Raw genomic sequence first — 25,186 nt, 5'->3', positions numbered from 1 at the left:
ACGAAGAGTCACTACTGTCCCGTAAAGTTCCAGGTTCAAAACAAAAGAGTTAGGTAAAATTACAAGTTAAAGTTTAATGCTTAAACTAACAACAAAACATTCAGGACTCATAAGGATAATGTAATGGCAAAAACAGGTTAAATATATGGTTAACTGCAATAGCCTCTATTAACACGAAATTAGCAAGAATAAATTTATCTAAGTCAGCCCTGATAAAATGAGATACCAGATAATACTCAGTGAATGCCAGATAAATAATTACAGATACAAACTATTATCAAAAATGACTGACATAAAGATCCATACATGAATTACAAAAACTTCACTAAGCCTACAAATTAAACCTATGCTATACAGTACAAGAAAAAATGCAACAACAGTTATACTCAAATTACACACAGCTGCTAGATGGTTGGAGACTTCTTGAGCACTCACAATAATAATATCTGTAAAGGGGAGGACAGAGATGTGAACAAAATGAGGAGCAGATCTAAGTGGCAATGATGCAGAGACTGAGCTCATTATATAGGGGCCAGGAGAGCCTGATACAACTTGTAAGAGGGACGCGCAAATGAAGCCATGGGGACAAAGAGATGAAAATCCCACTCTGAATAACAGAGAGAACGACTTACTCTACTATAACGGTAGAAGGGGGGGACTGAGGCAGAACACGCTCGTGATCAAACATGCAGCAACTGTGCGTTAAAATTACACAAAGGATGATGAAATCATAGGCTATGTAACACCTCCCCACAAAGAAAAAAGAAATTTACAAAGGAAATTTCTTATTACTCTAAAACAATCTGTACATGGCATTACAGAACATGCAAATGTCTTTCCTAATGTTACAAAACATGAGATCTCCCCAGCACGTTCAGTCATAGGTACTTGCCAGTATCCCTTTAACAAATCAAACTTACTTATGTACCTAGCCTTTCCGATCTTGTCTATGCAATCTTCCACGCGAGGGAGAGGGTAAGTGTCTGTTTTAGTTATCTGATTAACACGTCTGTAGTCGATGCAAAGCCTCTGTGACCCACCTGGCTTAGGGACTAGAGTGACAGGAGAACTCCACTCGCTCTGACAGGGCTCAATCATCTTGTGGTCCAACAGGTAGCCAAGCTCCTTCTGGATGAGAGGAACTTTCACTGGGTTCACACGGTAAGGAGGCAATTTAATTGGCTTTGCGTCTCCAACATCGACATCATGCATCAACACAGTGGTTCTTCCTGGAGTGGCACGGAACACTTGCGGGTACTCCTGCAGCAATGCCGAAAACTCCTGCCTTTCCTTGGGTGGTAGATGAGAAAGCTTAGTCTGGAGATCATTCATGATATCAGGATTCTTCCCCAAACTATCACTCAGGCTCATACTGCATGGGAGAGCTTCACTTGCAGACTCGGGTGGAACAGCTACAGTGCAGACTGGATTATTTTCGTCCCGCCTGTGATATAACTTTAGCATGTTGATGTGACATAGTTGCTTGCTCTTTCTACGATCTGGTGTGGCGATGACATAGTTGACATCACTGAGTTTCTTCTCCACGAAATAAGGACCACTAAACTTGGCTTGAAGAGGTTGCCCATGAACTGGTAGCAGAATCAAAACCTGGTCTCCTGGCTGAAAGTGGCGTAACCTGGACTTCTTATCATACCAAGTCTTCATCTTCTCCTGAGCAGCTCCTAAATTCTCTCTCGCCAGCTGTAAAGCAGTGGACAGCCGTTCTTTGAAATTCATCACATACTCCAGCAGGTTGACGTCATCTTCCTCCGACAGCCAGCATTCCTTGAGTAACTTAAGGGGTCCTCTTACTTCATGGCCAAACAGTAGTTCAAAAGGTGAGAAGCCCAGTGATTCATTTGGAGATTCTCTTGCAGCAAACACAACGAATGGAAGACCTTTATCCCAGTCTTTCTGATGTTCCAAACAGTATTTCTTGAGCATCGATTTGAGTGTTTGATGGTATCTCTCCAACGCTCCTTGGGTCTGGGGATGGTAAGCTGAAGACGTGATCTGGGAGATGCCCAACTCTTTCAGAGACTGCTTGAAAACATTCGACATGAAATTACTTCCCCGGTCTGACTGTACCTCCTTAGGCAGACCAAACTTTGTGAAGAACCCTAGCATTTCCTTAACCACGTTCTTTGCTGAGATGTTTCTAAGTGGAATGGCTTCAGGATAACGAGTAGCCATATCAATCATGGTCAACACATAAGAAAATCCTGAAGAAGTCTTAGGAAGAGGGCCCACAATATCCACCAACACACGGGTGAAAGGCGCCTCAAAAGGAGGAATGGGAACTAGAGGTGCAACCTTTTCGGTCTGATTACACTTCCCCACAACTTGACAGGTGTGACAAGACTTACAATACCAGGAAACATCCCTGAAGATACCTGGCCAGTAGAAGTGTTTCAAAATGCGTGCCACAGTCTTCCTCACTCCAAGGTGTCCTGCCAAACTGGAATCATGAGCCACTATAATGATATCCTGCCTACAAACACGAGGGATGACAACTTGATGTACAACCTCCCATTCACAGTCGGCTGATGCTGTTGGGGGTCTCCACTTCCTCATAAGTACTCCTGACTTTACATAATAACAAGTAGAAGCACCAGCTGACTCTTCCTCACTGCAAGCAGAGTTAGCTAGACCTTTCAACTCAGGGTCAGCAACCTGCAACTCAACCAACTCTTGACGAGACAAATTATCAACACTACGGGGTACTGCCTCATCTGGTGAGTGGTCCAAATTAGCAAGAAAAGTGTCAGCTAGGATTACATCATCATCATCATTATCCTCTAAATCACCAGTAACTTTAGACTTAGCCCTAGTGACAGCACATGCAGGGAACACATCAGGGACATCACAATCCTGGGACGCAGCCACTGGCTCACCAGACAACTGAGGAGCTGGACACACTTGACTTCCACCAATATCATTTCCAAGTAAGAAAGTTACACCTGACATTGGGAGTGTCTCAACCAACCCAACCATAACAGAACCATTAACAAAACCAGACTCTAAATTCACTCTGCACAGAGGAACAGAGAAGTAATTATTCCCTACACCTTGTAAGATTACAGTTTCATCAGAGGAATTAACATTAGAGCCTAGAACACTGGTCAGCATAAGGGATTGGCAAGCACCTGTATCACGATATATTTGAACTGATTTCCTGTCATTACTGTCCAGAGGACTGACAAAACCATCAGACAGGAAATTAGCACATGAACTCTTGAGAGTGTCACCCACGTTACTGCTCAAAAGAGGAGCTCCATCATGAGAATTTAAGTTACCCCTCAAAGCAGGTTCAGTTAACTCAGTTAAAGAATTCTGGGAACTCTCAAGAGTGGACACTAGACCAATTGACTGAATATTTAAAGACTCCTTTTTGTTCACATCACGCTGTCTCCTGAAACATCTCTCCGTAGTATGACCAAGCTTACTACAATAAGTACATTTACTTTTCTGAAATCTAGAGGTGAAGCTGGTATTTACTTCCTGAGAAACATCATCCTTATTCTCTTTCCTGTTACCTGTACTCTGAGTAGAGGCAACGTACTTACTCTCAGCTTTCCCTTTTTCTCTAGAATATCTCTTGTGAGTGAGAACATACTCATCAGCTAAAACTGCAGCATCAGACAAATTATCTATTCTTTTCTCATCAAGATATAGGCTTACATCATTATAAATACACCTTTTGAAATCCTCCAGCAAAATCATCTGCTTAAATTTACCAAAATCAGAATCCACATTCTTAGAATTTAACCACTGCTCTAACAAATCTTCTTTGATTTTTGCATACTCAACATGGGATTGCTTATCTTGCTTGTAAGTTGTCCTAAATTTTACTCTATAGGCTTCAGGAACAAGCTCATAGGCCTTAAGAATCAAGCTCTTAACTACATCATAATTATCAGACTGATCCTGAGGCAAAGATGCATAAGTTACTTGAGCTTTACCGGTGAGAACAGTTTGAAGGAGTACTGGCCAATACTCCTTAGGCCAATTAAAACCTGTAGCTACCCTCTCAAACAACTGAAAATACTTTGTTAAATCAGATTCATTAAAAGGAGGGACAAGTTTAACATTTTTAGCCACATCAAAATCATCAGAGCTAGATGATCCAGTTCCACCTTGTTTCATGCGATACTCATGGTCTGCCTGAATCCTGGCAAGTTCAATTTGTGCCTGAGCCTGTACCTGTGCCTCTTCAATACGAGCATTTGCTTCCTTAACACGAGACTCCGCCTCCTTAGCCTTAGCCTCCTGCAGAGCTAGCTGTAACTTAGCTAATTCAATCTGCGTTTGCTCATTTGGAGGAGTTACATTAAACAAGCTTTTATTAATCATGCCAACAATTTGATCTTTAGAATGATGAGAGTGAACTGCAATTCCCAATTGTTGAGCAACAAGCTTAAGTTCATTCTTTGTTCTGTTTTCTATATCACACACTGTTTGCACATTTGACAAAAAATCTTTGGCTTCATCAAGTGTAGAAATAGTAGCCATCATGAATATATCACAGTCACAAAATATCAAACAATATCCTTATGATAATATCCTGAATATCCTGGCAGGGTCGCCAAATTTATGTTACGGAACAGAGAAAGATAATGTACACTTTAAGTGAGAATACGAAGAGTCACTACTGTCCCGTAAAGTTCCAGGTTCAAAACAAAAGAGTTAGGTAAAATTACAAGTTAAAGTTTAATGCTTAAACTAACAACAAAACATTCAGGACTCATCAGGATAATGTAATGGCAAAAACAGGTTAAATATATGGTTAACTGCAATAGCCTCTATTAACACGAAATTAGCAAGAATAAATTTATCTAAGTCAGCCCTGATAAAATGAGATACCAGATAATACTCAGTGAATGCCAGATAAATAATTACAGATACAAACTATTATCACACACACCGCAACTCAGCCAGGAGACAGGGTGTGTGTGCTGGGCATTCCCCAGGCCCTGTCTTCCCCCTTACCTTTACTCAAGACAACCACCAGCAACCGGGCTACAGCAAGGCCCGGTCTCCTCGAATTGAGGAGAGAATCAACAACAACAACAACAACAACTATTATCAAAAATGACTGACATAAAGATCCATACATGAATTACAAAAACTTCACTAAGCCTACAAATTAAACCTATGCTATACAGTACAAGAAAAAATGCAACAACAGTTATACTCAAATTACACACAGCTGCTAGATGGTTGGAGACTTCTTGAGCACTCACAATAATAATATCTGTAAAGGGGAGGACAGAGATGTGAACAAAATGAGGAGCAGATCTAAGTGGCAATGATGCAGAGACTGAGCTCATTATATAGGGGCCAGGAGAGCCTGATACAACTTGTAAGAGGGACGCGCAAATGAAGCCATGGGGACAAAGAGATGAAAATCCTGGTCTGAACTCCAGAAATGACGACTTACTCTACTATAACGGTAGAAGGGGGGGACTGAGGCAGAACACGCTCGTGATCAAACATGCAGCAACTGTGCGTTAAAATTACACAAAGGATAATGAAATCATAGGCTATGTAACAATATATATATATATATATATATATATATATATATATATATATATATATATATATATATATATATATATATTTGTACATCAGGAAATCATTTACTACGCTGGGTGATAACCATATAACCAAACCAAATTTTGGCACCTGGTGGTTTAGTGGGTAATTAAGGTGCTCCAGTCGGATTGATCCGGTGAAGGTTTATATCCAAGGGGTGGTTGGGGTTTACTGCTCACGTAATGCCACTCAGGGATGAGTGAGGCTGGTCACTCTCATCTTAAATGTCAGGACCAACTTGCCTAGCCCCGGGCTTCTACGCCCCCCATGGGGCAACGTAGGATTGGATGATGAATGTATGAATGAATATATATATATATATATATATATATATATATATATATATATATATATATATATATATATATATATATATATATATATATATATATATATATATATATATATATATATATATATAGGTTCCGATACGAGGAGAATGATCATGTACCAGTAACTTTTTTTTTTTTTTATATAATCTGGAACTTAATATTTCAACAGACGCCTTTAGTAAGCCAGACCTAAGTGTCTCACCAGACCACTTAGTTCATGCTGAGATAAAACTTGAGAGTCTGTGTTATCGCTGTCTCAGTGGAACCCTACATCATCACTGTTGCCAGATCATTCGTGGTCTGAACAACAGTGTATTATTATTTGGTATTGAGAGAGGTATATCTGGTCTATGAACATCGTGTCCTAAGACAGATGGGAGGTCTGAGTAAAGAATTTCATTTCTGTTCTTACTGTTGTATTCTTGAACATTATATGTAGAATTGTAGCAGTTATCACTGTGCTTCTCCGGCTTCCTCCAGATCATGGCAGAGCAAAAACAAAAAATATTTTCTTGCTCCTTTTGTCCATTGTCTAAATTTATCAATACAAATAGAACAGACTTTTTGCGGACCCCATGGTTTGTCCTTGCCTCCAAGTTTCGCTCCAAAGTATGCATTATTCTCTCTCTCTCTCTCTCTTTTACAAAGTTTGTAATATTTCTCTGCCATTTCCTAATGACAAATTCACCAAAGATGTTACAGAAATTTCCCGACACTTAACACATCCTTTTGTAGCCATTGCCAGATAAACTACATCAGACTCTGAAACAAATGATAAGGAACTATGAACTCATTTCCAAAAAAATGAAACTCATACAATGAACCCAAGAACATTACTAAAGCTAATCACACTCTCGCCTTGTAGACTACGTCTGAACAGTGCTGAGACAAGATGTACTCTGCTAGACCTCTTTCTCATTTATCTTCATTGCTGTTGTATGGAAGTTTCAGATGCACGTGTAGATCTGCACTTTAATGAGAGAAACTGGCTATGCTACCTTGTGAGACGAGCCAGAATCTGATCAGCTTAAGGTTTTTCTGGGCTTTGTGTTTTCCAAATCTATAGTTGAAAATATGATCCGCGTAATACTAAAATCTGACATAATTTTTAAATTTTGCGTATGGAAATTGATAAGAAACAAGCAATAAATCTTGAACAATTATTTTGTTGCAGACCTGTGGACTATGCAGTTCCGTTTTCTCCCAGCTACCAACTATTAATTTGCTTATTTTCAGTTTGACTGAATTTTATTTAACTGATATTATTTATCGCACTTGTCCTTCTGAATCCCGATCAGTGGCTTTTTTCTGGGCCGCCTCACCACCACCATCACACCCTGAACATCCTGGTAATGGAAGCTGTGGCAGGCGAGATGAATCAGGATGAAGACGAGTTACTGAACATTTTCTTGGTTAATTAGCAAACTGTCGGCCAGTTCACCTGCCGAACCAGTGCAGCAGGAACCAAAGCATCTGTACCTTGGCACCCTGCACAGAAGCTCTACCACTCACCTCCACCCAAAGTCCACCATTCACATCCATCCCTGGCTCCTCATGTAACACCATCTCGACCATCGAGGAACAAAAAATGGATGAAGAACAGTCACCCCTACAAAAGGTAATGAAAGAGGGTGGGGTGGTGGAATGGTGCCAGTGAAGATCCTAAGATGGGTAGGAGTGGGAAGCAGGTGCCTGAGAGCGATACCAGGCTAGACTTCTCACCTAACAACACCAGTGAGATAGTGACCCGCAACACGAAGGGAGAATGCTTGACAATGGATGCAAGGGCCTCAGGCAGGGCACCCGATACAAGAGTCCAAAATGTGATTTGTTCCATTGCCTTGGTGATTGATGTTTCTCATATCGCACATTGCTGGACTTGATTCTTCCACCTAATCCACTTTCTTCTCCTTCTCTGTCCTAATCCGTACATATTTCTTCTCCTCTATATCTTTGTTGAACAAAAATTTTAATCAGTTCCATTTTCTTCTATGCCCCCTCCTATAAGGTTTTGTTATTCTTTACTCAGTCTCCATTTATCTCCTTATTCCTGTACCGTCAGATTTAAATCTATTTCATTCACCTTGCATTTACACCGTGTGGTATACTTTTCCTTAAATACGTTCTTTATAAGCTCTCCTGTTCTTCCATGTATACTAGGGTGGAGCTTAAAAGATGGATTTTTATTCTTCGGTCATACCCCTCGAAAATGTTCACTTAAGCAAAAAATATATTGTATATATTTGCAGAAAAGCTTGAACCTTCTAGCTTAGTATTTACAGGTAGCTCAATCATCACAAAGAATACAAAAATAACAAATTTGTTAAAAAAACAAACGCAGAAACAAATTGCGTACAATTTTCTTTCCATTATGTAACATGCTTGATTGTTTATAATGATATTTATGTACATCAACAGTTTTTCATATACATATCTTAAAGGCTGTAGAAATGCAACAAAATCAGTTTAGTCCACAGGGTCCAAACAATGGCTGTCTTTTGCTGTCTGGATAAAGCAGCCGGTGCTGCTCAATGATTTGTAATAAGAACTGAAATTGATGCTCGTCTTTTGTCAAATGGTCATTATATTCTTGAGTTAAGCAACGCCATGTTCAGTATGATCGTTCATCACTATCATGGCGTGGACAGTCTTTGCACCTTCCTAGAATCTTCTTGTGTCTCCCACATATCTGGATCGACTTCTAGCAATGTGTATGGGGGCTCCATCATTTCAAACAGAGTCATATTCTTGACTAAGAAAAAATCTTCAAAGATCTGGTCCTTGAATGAATTTAAACTGACACTGATTCGTTTTGTATGACCCTGGTCAACTTCATCATCCTTTGTCATTGCGTTCACCATCAGTTTTTTAAGTTCTTACTTGGCTGTCAAATAGGACCAATCCAACAAGTTCCGGTGACAGTTACCACAGGTGATTAAAACCGTCTCCTCTGAAGCCTCTGGTATTGCAGGGTTGATTGTGGTGTAAGTTGGACGTGATTTTAACAGCAGAATGTCGTTGTATGAAGCATTTGCTGCTAGGGTAGCCATTATCCATGCCTTCAGATAAACACGTACTGCAAAAACACACTCTACTTGAAGTCCCTTTTCCTCTATCAGTGTCGGGGTGAACTACCACGAAACATTCAGATCTTCAAGAAATTAATAACGTTAGACATCCATCGAGCATGGTGCATGGCCCCAGATGCCATGAATCGGACTCCTCTTGCTGGAAAAGCTCCAAGAAAGATAATGACCAATTCTAAAATTTCCCTATAGTCATCTCTTGGCTGGTCCTCTTCCAGATGTCTAATTGCAAACTCGATGGTCCTCTCAGTAATGTCATGAACTAGCACATATATAGTGCAGTTCGCATTTCCTGTTTCATATTTCTTTTGATCAACAAATGCCCAATAAATCTTTGAAATATTTGAGAACAGGAACCTCACAACATATGATACCCATGCAAACTCGAAACACAGTACCAATGACCATTTCCATGATGTGAGGTTTACATGCTAACGATAGCAACTCCTCACCAAGCTTTTGGTCCAAGAGTACACAAATGTCAACAGTCCGACCGGTGTTTGAGTTAGCTGTTTCAAAGCACATAGCACAAGCAGTGTTAGACACACCCCAGTCTTCCAGGGCTGGATTTTGCTGGACTTTGCTGGTTCCACTTGGCAGCTTTGGGATTGTTGGCAACTGAGAAAGTCCTCTACCAGGAACAGTTACTGGGAGTTAATCAACCTTTCTGTGCTAGACAGGTCAGAATTAAGTTTGCCATCCCAGTGAACAAAGGTACAGGCTATAAAAAATTTTTCGGCACCCTTACGGCACGATACATTATGCCACACCACACGAGACATTCTGAATCAACTCCTGAATTACGGTACGTGGTTGTTATCCCTGACCCTGTGTTGCTGGTATGTGTTAATTCGTCCGCTACTGATGAATCTAGTGGGAGAGGGAGAGAGAGATACAGGGGTACCTACCACACCACGTACTCACTCCGTGTTTAGCAGTGATCGTTGCGAAGGGTATCGGAGCAAGGGGTGCCGAAAAATTTTTGAGAGGGTGTACATTGATATGGAACTCTGCTTGTAACTCTGCTGCTTGTTTAGCCATGTGCCTCATACTCTGCCTGCAAATCGAGTTACGATGGACAGCAAGATTATCAACGCTGTGGCCTAAGCTCTTGGCGGTTTCAGGATTAACAAATGTTGCTCTCCGATCTGACATCTTCGTTCTATCTAAAGTTGCTGCAAGTTCTGGAGGGGTAACACTCTTTCTACCAAGTTTCCTCTTTGTTAAATCTTGAAATGTGCGGCCTTCATCTCCTAGGTCATCAGCTGTTTTGTACTGACTACTGCCTGGATCCTCATCACTAGAGCTAACGTCTGGTGATATCAATGCTACTATTCCAGTTTCCCTTCTTTGTATACCTTCCATTCAGTGACACCTTTCAAGATTCCGCTCCTTCATGTTTTCTGAACACTTTTCTTTTGCAGCTAATGTTCCAACAATACTAGCTGTCGATCCTCGTTGTCACGGGTTTTTTAAAATATCACGGGTTTTTAAAAATACATGCTTAAATATTATTTAATTGATAATAATATTCAATAATATTAAAGAGCAGGGATAATGATTGTCTTGCTAAAGCAAGCAACGATTCTCTAAGAACGAGAATTTATAAACTTTCTCGACAGCACACAGCAGAGACTAATCACTCAATTGCTGTTTATTAGTACTGTAGCCTCTGGAGAAAGCTACTTCACCCCTGACAATAAATAACTAATACTAATAATAATATCAGGTTCTTGCTGATGCTTAACTCCTAGGAGGCACAACGGATTTTAAGCTTAATACACAAGACTGGTCTAAGTACCAGTTATGAAAGGCAAATGTTTATGCAAGCTAGGAGCTATATGGAAAAAAAGCTTAATTGTGGAGAAATGAAACAAGAGTTTACATTACATTAAGCTCAAGGTAAAGAACTGTTAAATTTATTGACTACAAAATAAATTTAACGTTACATTTTAAATCAAATTAATGAGATCGCACTCACTCACTCACTCGAGCTAAATTCTTACGCCTAGGAAAAACACCTTAACTAAACTCTTAAGACTAGGAAACGAAAAGAAATACTGTCAATGAATGCTGTGTATCACCAACTAAGGTGGGAGCACTGGATAACTGTGGTCTAGTGGAGTTTGGGTACTAGCTGGCCTCTCACACTGCTGGAGCACAGGACCTCTCTCCGTCACAGCAAACGCTTGACTGAATAAGTCGTGGGAAACAAAAGCAGAGCACTAGGCCGCATTTTTCTAATGGTTGAGGCAAGCAGGGGCGAACAATAAAGAAACAATAGTATCGCTCAGTAGAGCACTTAGTGACGTGCATTAAATCGGTCACTTTTGAAACAGTGACGAATGTTTTGAAAAGTATACCACCCAAGTGGAGAGAGAGAAACGGTTAACTGAGCGATACACAGTGAGTTTTCCACTAATAGTTCGTGGCTTCTCACAAAATGGAAATATCGCGAATTTGATTCGTGACATTATGCCCCTACAAAATTAAATTTTTTCCTTATGGGAAAAAATTTGTGGATATATTATATATGTACACATCCTAACTCAGTCACACAAGATTCACACTGTGGTGTGTGTGCTATCCTGCTACAGGAGAAAGTCGCAGTCGCCAGTGAGCGAAAAAACCTCGTATTTACGTTAATAGAAGCAAAGCTTGAGGGAAAAACTCCGTGACAATGGTGAAAATCCTGTACTCAGGTCAAACTGAGCGAAAATTCGCTACATTTACACTGACAACTAATTGTTGTGTAACGTGGTGTATGTAATACACGCTGTAGGTGTGACAGTTGTAGTGTAACTGTACCTACGTGTAAAACAACACAGTAAATAATAATATGGCGACGACGAAGGCGGAGGAGAAGAGGCGGCAGCGTGCGGCAGATGATCAGCTGGCCCGCACAGCAAAACTGCTACGCCCATTGCTGTACCTGCAAAATCAATTGAGGTGGAGCATCAAAAGTGTCAATGAGACAAAATTTTATTATGTTACAATTACTCTCTCTGCCTAGCAGTCAGTGCCACGACGTACATTCGAGGTCGCCATTAATTATAGCACACGATTATGGTCGGCAAGTTGAGAATCCTTGTGCAAACTCGGGTCTTCCATAGCCTCGAACTGCACACGGGTCCTCAACCTGTGCCTTAACCTACAGTACTTATATTAATATCGGGAAGCTGAGAATCCTTGTGCAAACTCGGGTCTTCCATAGCCTCGAGTCGCCTCTGCGGAGTTCTCTCTTGTTCTTCCCCCTTAACCTACAGTACTTATATTACTATCGGGGAGCTGAGAATCCTTGTGCAAACTCGGGTCTTCCATAGCCTCGAGTCGCCTCTGCGGAGTTCTCTCTCGAACTTCCCCCTTAACCTACAGTACTTATATTAGTACCGGGAAGCTGAGAATCCTTGTGCAAACTCGGGTCTTCCATAGCCTCGAGTCGCCTCTGTGGAGTTCTCTCTCAAACTTCCCCCTTAACCTACAGTACTTATATTAGTACCGGGAAGCTGAGAATCCTTGTGCAAACTCAGGTCTTCCATAGCCTCGAGTCGCCTCTGCGGAGATCTCTCTCGAACTTCCCCCTTAACCTACAGTACTTATATTAGTACCGGGAAGCTGAGAATTCTTGTGCAAACTCGGGTCTTCCATAGCCTCGAGTCGCCTCTGCGGAGTTCTCTCTCAAACTTCCCCCTTAACTTACGGTACATAATATGTATGTACAGGCCCTGGACATACTGTGTCCTGTGGGGCCAATGGGCGAGACGTCAGGTCTGCACCCACTTCACCACTACCCTGTCTCTCAACTGACTCAGAGATTACAGGTGTGGTTACGAACGGCACAGGAAGGACATGTCCCTGATTAGTGGTGTTACTTTGACACACACTGCAGGAACGGACAAAATTATCTATGTCTCGTCCCATCCCTGGCCAGAAAAAGTCAGCTCAGATACGGCCCTGGGTCTTCCTTTTGCCCATGTGACCTCCTGAGGCTAAACAATGACCCCATTGTAACACTGCTAGGCGGTACTTGGCGGGAACGACAAACTGCAGTTGAACCTCGCCCTCGGGTGTTCGTGACTCACGGTAGAGCCGTCCTTGTTTGCGAAGGAACTTGGCTTGACCTCCCGTGAATACTTAATCACTCGACCCTTTTGTTTGTTCCGCACGGTAGCAAGTGTCGGGTCAGAATGTTGTTCTTGTACAAGTTGACTACACATCAGATCTTGCGGCGATTCAATTATCACTGGAGTGACACAGTCTGGAGCCTCAGCCATGGCTCGTGTTACCGCAGCAGCCGAAGTCTGAGTAGCGTCATCATCGGAGCAACTATCCTTGACTCCGTGAATGTTGCCTACAATTAGGTCAAATAAAGGTTCTGGCATGACAACTGCAAGTGTCGTACCAGTATAAAATGGAGATGCCACCTGGATACATGCCTCAGGGAACAATCTCACTGATCCATCAATAAGGTTTGCATGGATCTGTCGGCCTGTATACTGCTCAGGCCGAACTAGACTCTGCTTGACAGAGCAACCTGAGGAACCATTATCTCTCAGGACCTTCACAGGAATGCCTCCCACAAACCCTGGCTGAACAAGGAAGGTACTGTCACCTGTGGGAGGGCCTGTGGAGGAAGCAGCTAGCCACTCATGAGGCTGCTGAGTTGATGCGGCAAACATTGTGCCTTGCGATTAATATTGGGAAGATGGAACATTGGCCATCTGTGGAGGGGGGTTCACTGTCACTGTGGGACTAGTGAACTGTGGGGGAGTACCCATACTTGTAGGGACGTGACCACCGTGCTGCTGCTGAGGAATGAAGGCTGCATTCGCTTCCTGCCTCTTTTGAGCTGGTGGTGAAAAAGTTTGTCCCGACGGTCGGTTGCGTGGCTGATACTGCTGCTGGTTAGGGTACTTGTTGTACCTCTTCCACTCAGGTTTCTGAGTGTTTTGCCCCTGGTCCTTCCACTGCGGTTTTGGACCTTGGCCATTATTCTGAGAATGGCCTTGTTGCTGGGGTTCAGTTTGAGACGGTTTCCCAGATTTATCAGGTTCCAGGTGTTTTGCTGCTTGCGAGTTTGATACCCGTATGCAGTGAAGTACGCGTCAGCCTTTTCTGCCATTTGGCTGGCATCTTTCACCTGGCAGATCTTAAGCTGTGCTATGAGCTCAGCAGACCACGACCTCTCTAGCTGTGTATGCAGCATAAGGTCAATTATCCCCTCATGCGTGGAAGGAGTTTCATCTTTCTCCATCCACTCATTTAAGTAAGCAGTGAGACGATCGAGGAACTGAACAGCTGTCTCCTTGTCTTGGAGACGAGCTCGCATGAACTGAACTTTGGCGTCGTCTACTGTGAGACCATACGCCTTAATGAGTGCAGCTTTCATGATTTCATAAGTGAGATTGTCTCCACGAATTCTGTGGTGAATATCGAGGGCAGGGCCCTCAAATAAACTAAGAAATTGGATCCGCTTAGCTGCCTCATCCAGTTGATACATGTCTGCCATGTCCTCAAAACGAGCTATGTACGGCTCGATTCGCTCGCTTTCCTTGTATGAAGGAAGCTTGATCCGTGGGGTCGCCAGGACATGTGCAGGGGGAACGCTCGTGGAGCTTGGGCTGGCTGCAGCAGATGTGTCTGAAGCCAAGGAATCTCGCTTGAGCTTCAGCACTTCAAGTTCATGTTTTTCGCGCGCTTCTTGCTCGGCACGTTCGTGTTCTCGTTGTCTGTCTCGTTGTTCACGCTCGTATTCGCGCTGTTCTCGCTCTTGTACTAGCTCGTGTTCGCGCTGTTGTCGCTCTTTTTCTAACTCGAGCTCGCGTTGTTTTTGCTCGTGTTCGCGCTGTTCTCGCTCGTATTCGCGCTGTTCTCGCTCACGTTCATGTTGTTCGCGCTCGTATTCGCGTTGTTCTCGCTCACGTTCACGAGCATCATTCTCGTGCTGCTGCTCCTGATTATGCCGTGAGAGTATATACTCTTTAATTTCGGTTGGGTCCGAAAGACCCATTTCTTTGGCTTCCTGTAAAAATACGGTGGTAGCCATGGCGCTAATTTACTAAGCAAACCGAAACTGAGTACTGACTGCTTCGCAAACGAATGCTAACACAAATAAAGAATACAGACACAAGCTAGTGGTGACCAGTCTTATCTAGTTAACTGGAAAAGATTAGAGCAAAAATGCAAATGACTGGGAAGACTCAATAACTAACGCAATGGGTACGGCGGCTACCCAGGAGCGAATAAAATCGTCTGGCGTTACCAAGAATAAACTAGAGTTAAGTACTCTATTAATTAATAAAACAAAATTCACTTGCTAAATCAACGGTAAACACCAGTAAACTTGTGCCTATAAACTTTAATGATAAATACCTAAATATGAACGAGTGAGTATTATCTTGTGAATAGCTTTAGAGTTAGGAGTTAATATCCTGGAATGAGGTCGCCAATTGTCACGGGTTTTTTAAAATATCACGGTTTTTTTAAAATAAATGCTTAAATATTATTTAATTGATAATAATATTCAATAATATTAAAGAGCAGGGACAATGATTGTCTTGCTAAATCAAGCAACGATTCTCTAAGAACGAGAATTTATAAACTTTCTCGACAGCACACAGCAGAGACTAATCACTCAATTGCTGTTTATTAGTACTGTAGCCTCTGGAGAAAGTTACTTCACCCCTGACAATAAATAACTAATACTAATAATAATATCAGGTTCTTGCTGATGCTTAACTCCTACGAGGCACAACGGATTTTAAGCTTAATACACAAGACTGGTCTAAGTACCAGTTATGAAAGGCAAACGTTTATGCAAGCTAGGAGCTATATGGAAAAAAAGCTTAATTGTGGAGAAATGAAACAAGAGTTTACATTAAGCTCAAGATAAAGAACTGTTAAATTTATTGATTACAAAATAAATTTAACGTTACATTTTAAATCAAATTAATGAGATCGCACTCACTCACTCGAGCTAAATTCTTACGCCTAGGAAAAACACCTTAACTAAACTCTTAAGACTAGGAAACGAAAAGAAATACTGTCAATGAATGCTGTGTATCACCAACTAAGGTGGGAGCACTGGATAACTGTGGTCTAGTGGAGTTTGGGTACTAGCTGACCTCTCACACTGCTGGAGCACAGGACCTCTCTCCGTCATGGCAAATGCTTGACTGAATAAGTCGTGGGAAACAAAAGCATAGCACTAGGCCGCATTTTTCTAACGGTCGAGGCAAGCAGGGGCGAACAATAAAGAAACAATAGTATCGCTCAGTAGAGCACTTAGTGACGTGCATTAAATCGGTCACTTTTGAAACAGTGACAAATGTTTTGATAAGTATACCACCCAAGTGGAGAGAGAGAAACGGTTAACTGAGCGATACACAGTGAGTTTTCCACTAATAGTTCGTGGCTTCTCACAAAAGGGAAATGTCGCCAATTTGATTCGTGACACTCGTCTTCCATTTTCACGCTGAGCTAGCAAACAAGAGCCTTGTCCTCAACAACAGTCATCATACTGAGAGCATCTGTTTGAGCAATGTCAAAGAAAATATTAAGCTTTGAGACAAATTCAGATTCTCTGGCTTGCAGTGTTTCAGGTTGCCACTTATTGTTCTTCTGAAGCAAGCTGTTCTTCACATCGGTATAGTAATATGGTTCGATGTATCCAAGAATGCCCTATGTGGAACCATAATTTGATGCGCTGTCTCAGTGGAACCCTACATCATCACTGTTACCAGATCATTCGTGGTCTGAGCAACAGTGTATTATTATTTGGTACTGAGAGAGGTATATCTGGTCTATGAACATCGTGTCCTAAGACATGTGGGAGGTTTGAGTAAAGAATTTCGTTTCTGTTCTTACTTTTGTATTCTTGAACATTATATGTAGAATTGTAGCAGTTATCAGTGTGCTTCTCCGGCTTCCTCCAGATCATGGCAGAGCAAAAACAAAAAATATTTTCTTGTTCCTTTTGTCCATTGTCTAAATTAATCAATACAAATAGGACAGACTTTTTGCGGACCCCATGGTTTGTCCTTGCCTCCAAGTTTCGCTCCAAAGTATGCATTATACTCTCTCTCTCTCTCTCTCTCTCTCTCTTTTACAAAGTTTGTAATATTTCTCTGCCATTTCCTAATGACAAATTCACCAAAGATGTTACAGAAATTTCCCGACAGTTAACACATTCTTTTGTAGCCATTGCCAGATAAACTACATCAGACTCTGAAACAAATGATAAGGAACTATGAACTCATTTCCAAAAAAATGAAACTCATACAATGAACCCAAGAACATTGCTAAAGCTAATCACACTCTCGCCTTGTAGACTACGTCTGAACAGTGCTGAGACAAGATGTACTCTGCTAGACTTCTGTATTTCCCCTACTAAACCTCTTTCTCATTTATCTTCATTGCTGTTGTATGGAAGTTTCAGATGCACGTGTAGATCTGCACTTTAATGAGAGAAACTGGCTATGCTACCTTGTGAGACGAGCCAGAATCTGATCAGCTTAAGGTTTTTCTGGGCTTTGTGTTTTCCAAATCTATAGTTGAAAATATGATCCGCGTAATACTAAAATCTGACATAATTTTTAAATTTTGCTTATGGAAATTGATAAGAAACAAGCAATAAATCTTGAACAATTATTTTGTTGCAGACCTGTGGACTATGCAGTTCCGTTTTCTCCCAGCTACCAACTATTAATTTGCTTATTTTCAGTTTGACTGAATTTTATTTAACTGATATTATTTATCGCACTTGTCCTTCTGAATCCCGATCAGTGGCTTTTTTCTGGGCCGCCTCACCACCACCATCACACCCTGAACATCCTGGTAATGGAAGCTGTGGCAGGCGAGATGAATCAGGATGAAGACGAGTTACTGAACATTTTCTTGGTTAATTAGCAAACTGTCGGCCAGTTCACCTGCCGATACCAGTGCAGCAGGAACCAAAGCATCTGTACCTTGGCACCCTGCACAGAAGCTCTACCACTCACCTCCACCCAAAGTCCACCATTCACATCCATCCCTGGCTCCTCATGTAACACCATCTCGACCATCGAGGAACAAAAAATGGATGAAGAACAGTCACCCCTACAAAAGGTAATGAAAGAGGGTGGGGTGGTGGAATGGTGCCAGTGAAGATCCTAAGATGGGTAGGAGTGGGAAGCAGGTGCCTGAGAGCGATACCAGGCTAGACTTCTCACCTAACAACACCAGTGAGATAGTGACCCGCAACACGAAGGGAGAATGCTTGACAATGGATGCAAGGGCCTCAGGCAGGGCACCCGATACAAGAGTCCAAAATGTGATTTGTTCCATTGCCTTGGTGATTGATGTTTCTCATATCGCACATTGCTGGACTTGATTCTTCCACCTAATCCACTTTCTTCTCCTTCTCTGTCCTAATCCGTACATATTTCTTCTCCTCTATATCTTTGTTGAACAAAAATTTTAATCAGTTCCTTTTTCTTCTATGCCCTCCTATAAGGTTTTGTTATTCTTTACTCAGTCTCCATTTATCTCCTCATTCCTGTACCGTCAGATTTAAATCTATTTCATTCACCTTGCATTTACACCGTGTGGTATACTGTTCCTTCAATACGTTCTTTATAAGCTCTCCTGTTCTTCCATGTATACTAGGGTGGAGCTTAAAAGATGGATTTTTATTCTTCGGTCATACCCCTCGAAAATGTTCACTTACGCAAAAAAATATTGTATATATTTGCAGAAAAGCTTGAACCTTCTAGCTTAGTATTTACAGGTAGCTCAATCATCACAAAGAATACAAAAATAACAAATTTGTTAAAAAAAACAAACGCAAAAACAAATTGCCTACAATTTTCTTTCCATTATGTAACATGCTTGATTGTTTATATTGATATTTATGTACAGTGTTACGGAACTGAGAAAGATAATGTTCACTTTAAGTGAGAATACTAAGAGTCACTACTGTCCCGTAAAGTTCCAGGTTCAAAACAAAAGAGTTAGGTAAAATTACAAGTTAAAGTTTAATGCACAAACTAACAACAAAACATTCAGGACTCATAAGGATAATGTAATGGCAAATAAACAGGTTAAATATATGGTTAACTGCAATAGCCTCTATTAACACGAAATTAGCAAGAGTAAATTTATCTAAGTCAGCCCTGATAAAATGAGATACCAGATAATACTCAGTGAATGCCAGATAAATTATTACAGATACAAACTATTATCAAAAATGACTGACATAAAACCCAACATTAATCAAAAACCTCACTAGGCCTAAGAATTAACCTTATGCTACACAGTACAAGAAAAAATGCAATAACACTTATACTCAAATTACACACAGCTGCTAGATGTTTGGAGACTTCTTGAGCACTCACAACAATAACAACCGTACAGGGGAGGACAGAGATGTGAACAAAATGAGGAGCAGATCTAAGTGGCAATGATGCAGAGACTGAGCTCATTATATAGGGGCCAGGAGAGCTTGATACAACTTGTAAGAAGGACGCGCAAATGAAGCCATGGGGACAAAAAGCTGAAAATCCCACTCTGAATAACAGAGAGAACGACTTACTCTACTATAACGGTAGAAGGGGGGGACTGAGGCAGAACACGCTCGTGATCAAACATGCAGCAACTGTGCGTTAAAATTACACAAAGGATGATGAAATCATAGGCTATGTAACAACAGCAACAGTTTTTCACATACATATCTTAAAGGCTGTAGAAATGCAACAAAATCAGTTTAGTCCACAGGGTCCAAACAATGGCTGTCTTTTGCTGTCTGGATAAAGCAGCCGGTGCTGCTCAGTGATTTGTAATAAGAACTGAAGTTGATGCTCGTCTTTTGTCAAATGGTCATTATATTCTTGAGTTAGAGCAACGCCATGTTCAGTATGATCATTCACCACTGTCATGGCGTGGACAGTTTTTGCACCTTCCTAGACTCTTCCCGTGTCTCCCACATATCTGGATCGACTTCTAGCAATGTGTATGGGGGCTCCATCATTTCAAACAGAGTCATATTCTTGACTAAGATAAAATCTTCAAAGATCTGGTCCTTGAATGAATTTAAACTGACACTGATTCGTTTTGTATGACCCTGGTCAACTTCATCATCCTTTGTCATTGCGTTCACCATCAGTTTTTTAAGTTCTTACTTGGCTGTCAAATAGGACCAATCCAACAAGTTCCGGTGACAGTTACCACAGGTGATTAAAACCGTCTCCTCTGAAGCCTCTGGTATTGCAGGGTTGATTGTGGTGTAAGTTGGACGTGATTTTAACAGCAGAATGTCGTTGTATGAAGCATTTGCTGCTAGGGTAGCCATTATCCAAGCCTTCAGATAAACACGTACTGCAAAAACACACTCTACTTGAAGTCCCTTTTCCTCTATCAGTGTCGGGGTGAACTACCACGAAACATCCAGATCTTCAAGAAATTAATAACGTTAGACATCCATCGAGCATGGTGCATGGCCCCAGATGCCATGAATGAGACTCCTCTTGCTGGAAAAGCTCCAAGAAAGATAATGACCAATTCTAAAATTTCCCTATAGTCATCTCTTGGCTGGTCCTCTTCCAGATGTCTAATTGCAAACTCGATGGTCCTCTCAGTAATGTCATCAACTAGCACATATATAGTGCAGTTCGCATTTCCTGTTTCATAATTATTTTGATCAACAAATGCCCAATAAATCTTTGAAATATTTAAGAACAGGAACCTCACAACATATGATACCCATGCAAACTCGAAACACAGTACCAATGACCATTTCAATGATGTGAGGTCTACATGCTAACGATAGCAACTCCTCACCAAGCTTTTAGTCCAAGAGTACACAAATGTCAACAGTCCGACCGGTGTTTGAGCTAGCTGTTTCAAAGCACATAGCACAAGCAGTGTTAGACACACCCCAGTCTTCCAGGGCTGGATTTTGCTGGACACTGCTGGTTCCACTTGGCAGCTTTGGGACTGTTGGCAACTGAGAAAGTCCTCTACCAGGAACAGTTACTGGGAGTTAATCAACCTTTCTGTGCTAGACAGGTCAGAATTAAGTTTGCCATCCCAGTGAACAAAGGTACAGGCTATAAAAAATTTTTCGGCACCCTTACGGCACGATACATTATGCCACACCACACGAGACATTCTGAATCAACTCTTGAATTACGGTACGTGGTTGTTATCCCTGACCCTGTGTTGCTGGTATGTGTTAATTCGTCCGCTACTGATGAATCTAGTGGGAGAGGGAGAGAGAGATACAGGGGTACCTACCACACCACGTACTCACTCCGTGTTTAGCAGTGATCGTTGCGAAGGGTATCGGAGCAAGGGGTGCCGAAAAATTTTGAGAGGGTGTACATTGATATGGAACTCTGCTTGTAACTCTGCTGCTTGTTTAGCCATGTGCCTCATACTCTGCCTGCAAATCGAGTTACGATGGACAGCAAGATTATCAACGCTGTGGCCTAAGCTCTTGGCGGTTTCAGGATTAACAAATGTTGCTCTCCGATCTGACATCTTCGTTCTATCTAAAGTTGCTGCAAGTTCTGGAGGGGTAACACTCTTTCTACCAAGTTTCCTCTTTGTTAAACCTTGAAATGTGCGGCCTTCATCTCCTAGGTCATCAGCTGTTTTGTACTGACTACTGCCTGGATCCTCATCACTAGAGCTAACGTCTGGTGATATCAATGCTACTATTCCAGTTTCCCTTCTTTGTATACCTTCCATTCAGTGACACCTTTCAAGATTCCGCTCCTTCATGTTTTCTGAACACTTTTCTTTTGCAGCTAATGTTCCAACAATACTAGCTGTCGATCCTCGTTGTCACGGGTTTTTTAAAATAACACGGGTTTTTAAAAATACATGCTTAAATATTATTTAATTGATAATAATATTCAATAATATTAAAGAGCAGGGATAATGATTGTCTTGCTAAAGCAAGCAACGATTCTCTAAGAACGAGAATTTATAAACTTTCTCGACAGCACACAGCAGAGACTAATCACTCAATTGCTGTTTATTAGTACTGTAGCCTCTGGAGAAAGCTACTTCACCCCTGACAATAAATAACTAATACTAATAATAATATCAGGTTCTTGCTGATGCTTAACTCCTAGGAGGCACAACGGATTTTAAGCTTAATACACAAGACTGGTCTAAGTACCAGTTATGAAAGGCAAACGTTTATGCAAGCTAGGAGCTATATGGAAAAAGCTTAATTGTGGAGAAATGAAACAAGAGTTTACATTAAGCTCAAGATAAAGAACTGTTAAATTTATTGATTACAAAATAAATTTAACGTTACATTTTAAATCAAATTAATGAGATCGCACTCACTCACTCGAGCTAAATTCTTACGCCTAGGAAAAACACCTTAACTAAACTCTTAAGACTAGGAAACGAAAAGAAATACTGTCAATGAATGCTGTGTATCACCAACTAAGGTGGTAGCACTGGATAACTGTGGTCTAGTGGAGTTTGGGTACTAGCTGGCCTCTCACACTGCTGGAGCATAGGACCTCTCTCCGTCACAGCAAACGCTTGACTGAATAAGTCGTGGGAAACAAAAGCAGAGCACTAGGCCGCATTTTTCTAATGGTCGAGGCAAGCAGGGGCGAACAATAAAGAAACAATAGTATCGCTCAGTAGAGCACTTAGTGACGTGCATTAAATCGGTCACTTTTGAAACAGTGACGAATGTTTTGAAAAGTATACCACCCAAGTGGAGAGAGAGAAACGGTTAACTGAGCGATACACAGTGAGTTTTCCACTAATAGTTCGTGGCTTCTCACAAAATGGAAATATCGCGAATTTGATTCGTGACATTATGCCCCTACAAAATTAAATTTTTTCCTTATGGGAAAAAATTTGTGGATATATTATATATGTACACATCCTAACTCAGTCACACAAGATTCACACTGTGGTGTGTGTGCTATCCTGCTACAGGAGAAAGTCGCAGTCGCCAGTGAGCGAAAAAACCTCGTATTTACGTTAATAGAAGCAAAGCTTGAGGGAAAAACTCCGTGACAATGGTGAAAATCCTGTACTCAGGTCAAACTGAGCGAAAATTCGCTACATTTACACTGACAACTAATTGTTGTGTAACGTGGTGTATGTAATACATGCTGTAGGTGTGACAGTTGTAGTGTAACTGTACCTACGTGTAAAACAACACAGTAAATAATAATATGGCGACGACGAAGGCGGAGGAGAAGAGGCGGCAGCGTGCGGCAGATGATCAGCTGGCCCGCACAGCAAAACTGCTACGCCCATTGCTGTACCTGCAAAATCAATTGAGGTGGAGCATCAAAAGTGTCAATGAGACAAAATTTTATTATGTTACAATTACTCTCTCTGCCTAGCAGTCAGTGCCACGACGTACATTCGAGGTCGCCATTAATTATAGCACACGATTATGGTCGGCAAGTTGAGAATCCTTGTGCAAACTCGGGTCTTCCATAGCCTCGAACTGCACACGGGTCCTCAACCTGTGCCTTAACCTACAGTACTTATATTAATATCGGGAAGCTGAGAATCCTTGTGCAAACTCGGGTCTTCCATAGCCTCGAGTCGCCTCTGCGGAGTTCTCTCTTGTTCTTCCCCCTTAACCTACAGTACTTATATTAATATCGGGAGCTGAGAATCCTTGTGCAAACTCGGGTCTTCCATAGCCTCGAGTCGCCTCTGCGGAGTTCTCTCTCGAACTTCCCCCTTAACCTACAGTACTTATATTAGTACCGGGAAGCTGAGAATCCTTGTGCAAACTCGGGTCTTCCATAGCCTCGAGTCGCCTCTGTGGAGTTCTCTCTCAAACTTCCCCCTTAACCTACAGTACTTATATTAGTACCGGGAAGCTGAGAATCCTTGTGCAAACTCGGGTCTTCCATAGCCTCGAGTCGCCTCTGCGGAGATCTCTCTCGAACTTCCCCCTTAACCTACAGTACTTATATTAGTACCGGGAAGCTGAGAATTCTTGTGCAAACTCGGGTCTTCCATAGCCTCGAGTCGCCTCTGCGGAGTTCTCTCTCAAACTTCCCCCTTAACTTACGGTACATAATATGTATGTACAGGCCCTGGACATACTGTGTCCTGTGGGGCCAATGGGCGAGACGTCAGGTCTGCACCCACTTCACCACTACCCTGTCTCTCAACTGACTCAGAGATTACAGGTGTGGTTACGAACGGCACAGGAAGGACATGTCCCTGATTAGTGGTGTTACTTTGACACACACTGCAGGAACGGACAAAATTATCTATGTCTCGTCCCATCCCTGGCCAGAAAAAGTCAGCTCAGATACGGCCCTGGGTCTTCCTTTTGCCCATGTGACCTCCTGAGGCTAAACAATGACCCCATTGTAACACTGCTAGGCGGTACTTGGCGGGAACGACAAACTGCAGTTGAACCTCGCCCTCGGGTGTTCGTGACTCACGGTAGAGCCGTCCTTGTTTGCGAAGGAACTTGGCTTGACCTCCCCGTGAATACTTAATCACTCGACCCTTTTGTTTGTTCCGCACGGTAGCAAGTGTCGGGTCAGAATGTTGTTCTTGTACAAGTTGACTACACATCAGATCTTGCGGCGATTCAATTATCACTGGAGTGACACAGTCTGGAGCCTCAGCCATGGCTCGTGTTACCGCAGCAGCCGAAGTCTGAGTAGCGTCATCATCGGAGCAACTATCCTTGACTCCGTGAATGTTGCCTACAATTAGGTCAAATAAAGGTTCTGGCATGACAACTGCAAGTGTCGTACCAGTATAAAATGGAGATGCCACCTGGATACATGCCTCAGGGAACAATCTCACTGATCCATCAATAAGGTTTGCATGGATCTGTCGGCCTGTATACTGCTCAGGCCGAACTAGACTCTGCTTGACAGAGCAACCTGAGGAACCATTATCTCTCAGGACCTTCACAGGAATGCCTCCCACAAACCCTGGCTGAACAAGGAAGGTACTGTCACCTGTGGGAGGGCCTGTGGAGGAAGCAGCTAGCCACTCATGAGGCTGCTGAGTTGATGCGGCAAACATTGTGCCTTGCGATTAATATTGGGAAGATGGAACATTGGCCATTTGTGGAGTGGGGTTCACTGTCACTGTGGGACTAGTGAACTGTGGGGAAGTACCCATACTTGTAGGGACGTGACCACCGTGCTGCTGCTGAGGAATGAA

This window comes from Coenobita brevimanus, chromosome 42, assembly GCF_032717465.1.
Source record: "Coenobita brevimanus isolate Jiangsu-jjx chromosome 42, ASM3271746v2, whole genome shotgun sequence".
NCBI classification, from domain to species: domain Eukaryota; kingdom Metazoa; phylum Arthropoda; class Malacostraca; order Decapoda; family Coenobitidae; genus Coenobita; species Coenobita brevimanus.
The sequence above is the reverse complement of the archived record's forward strand: the minus strand, read 5'-3'. Positions refer to the sequence as shown.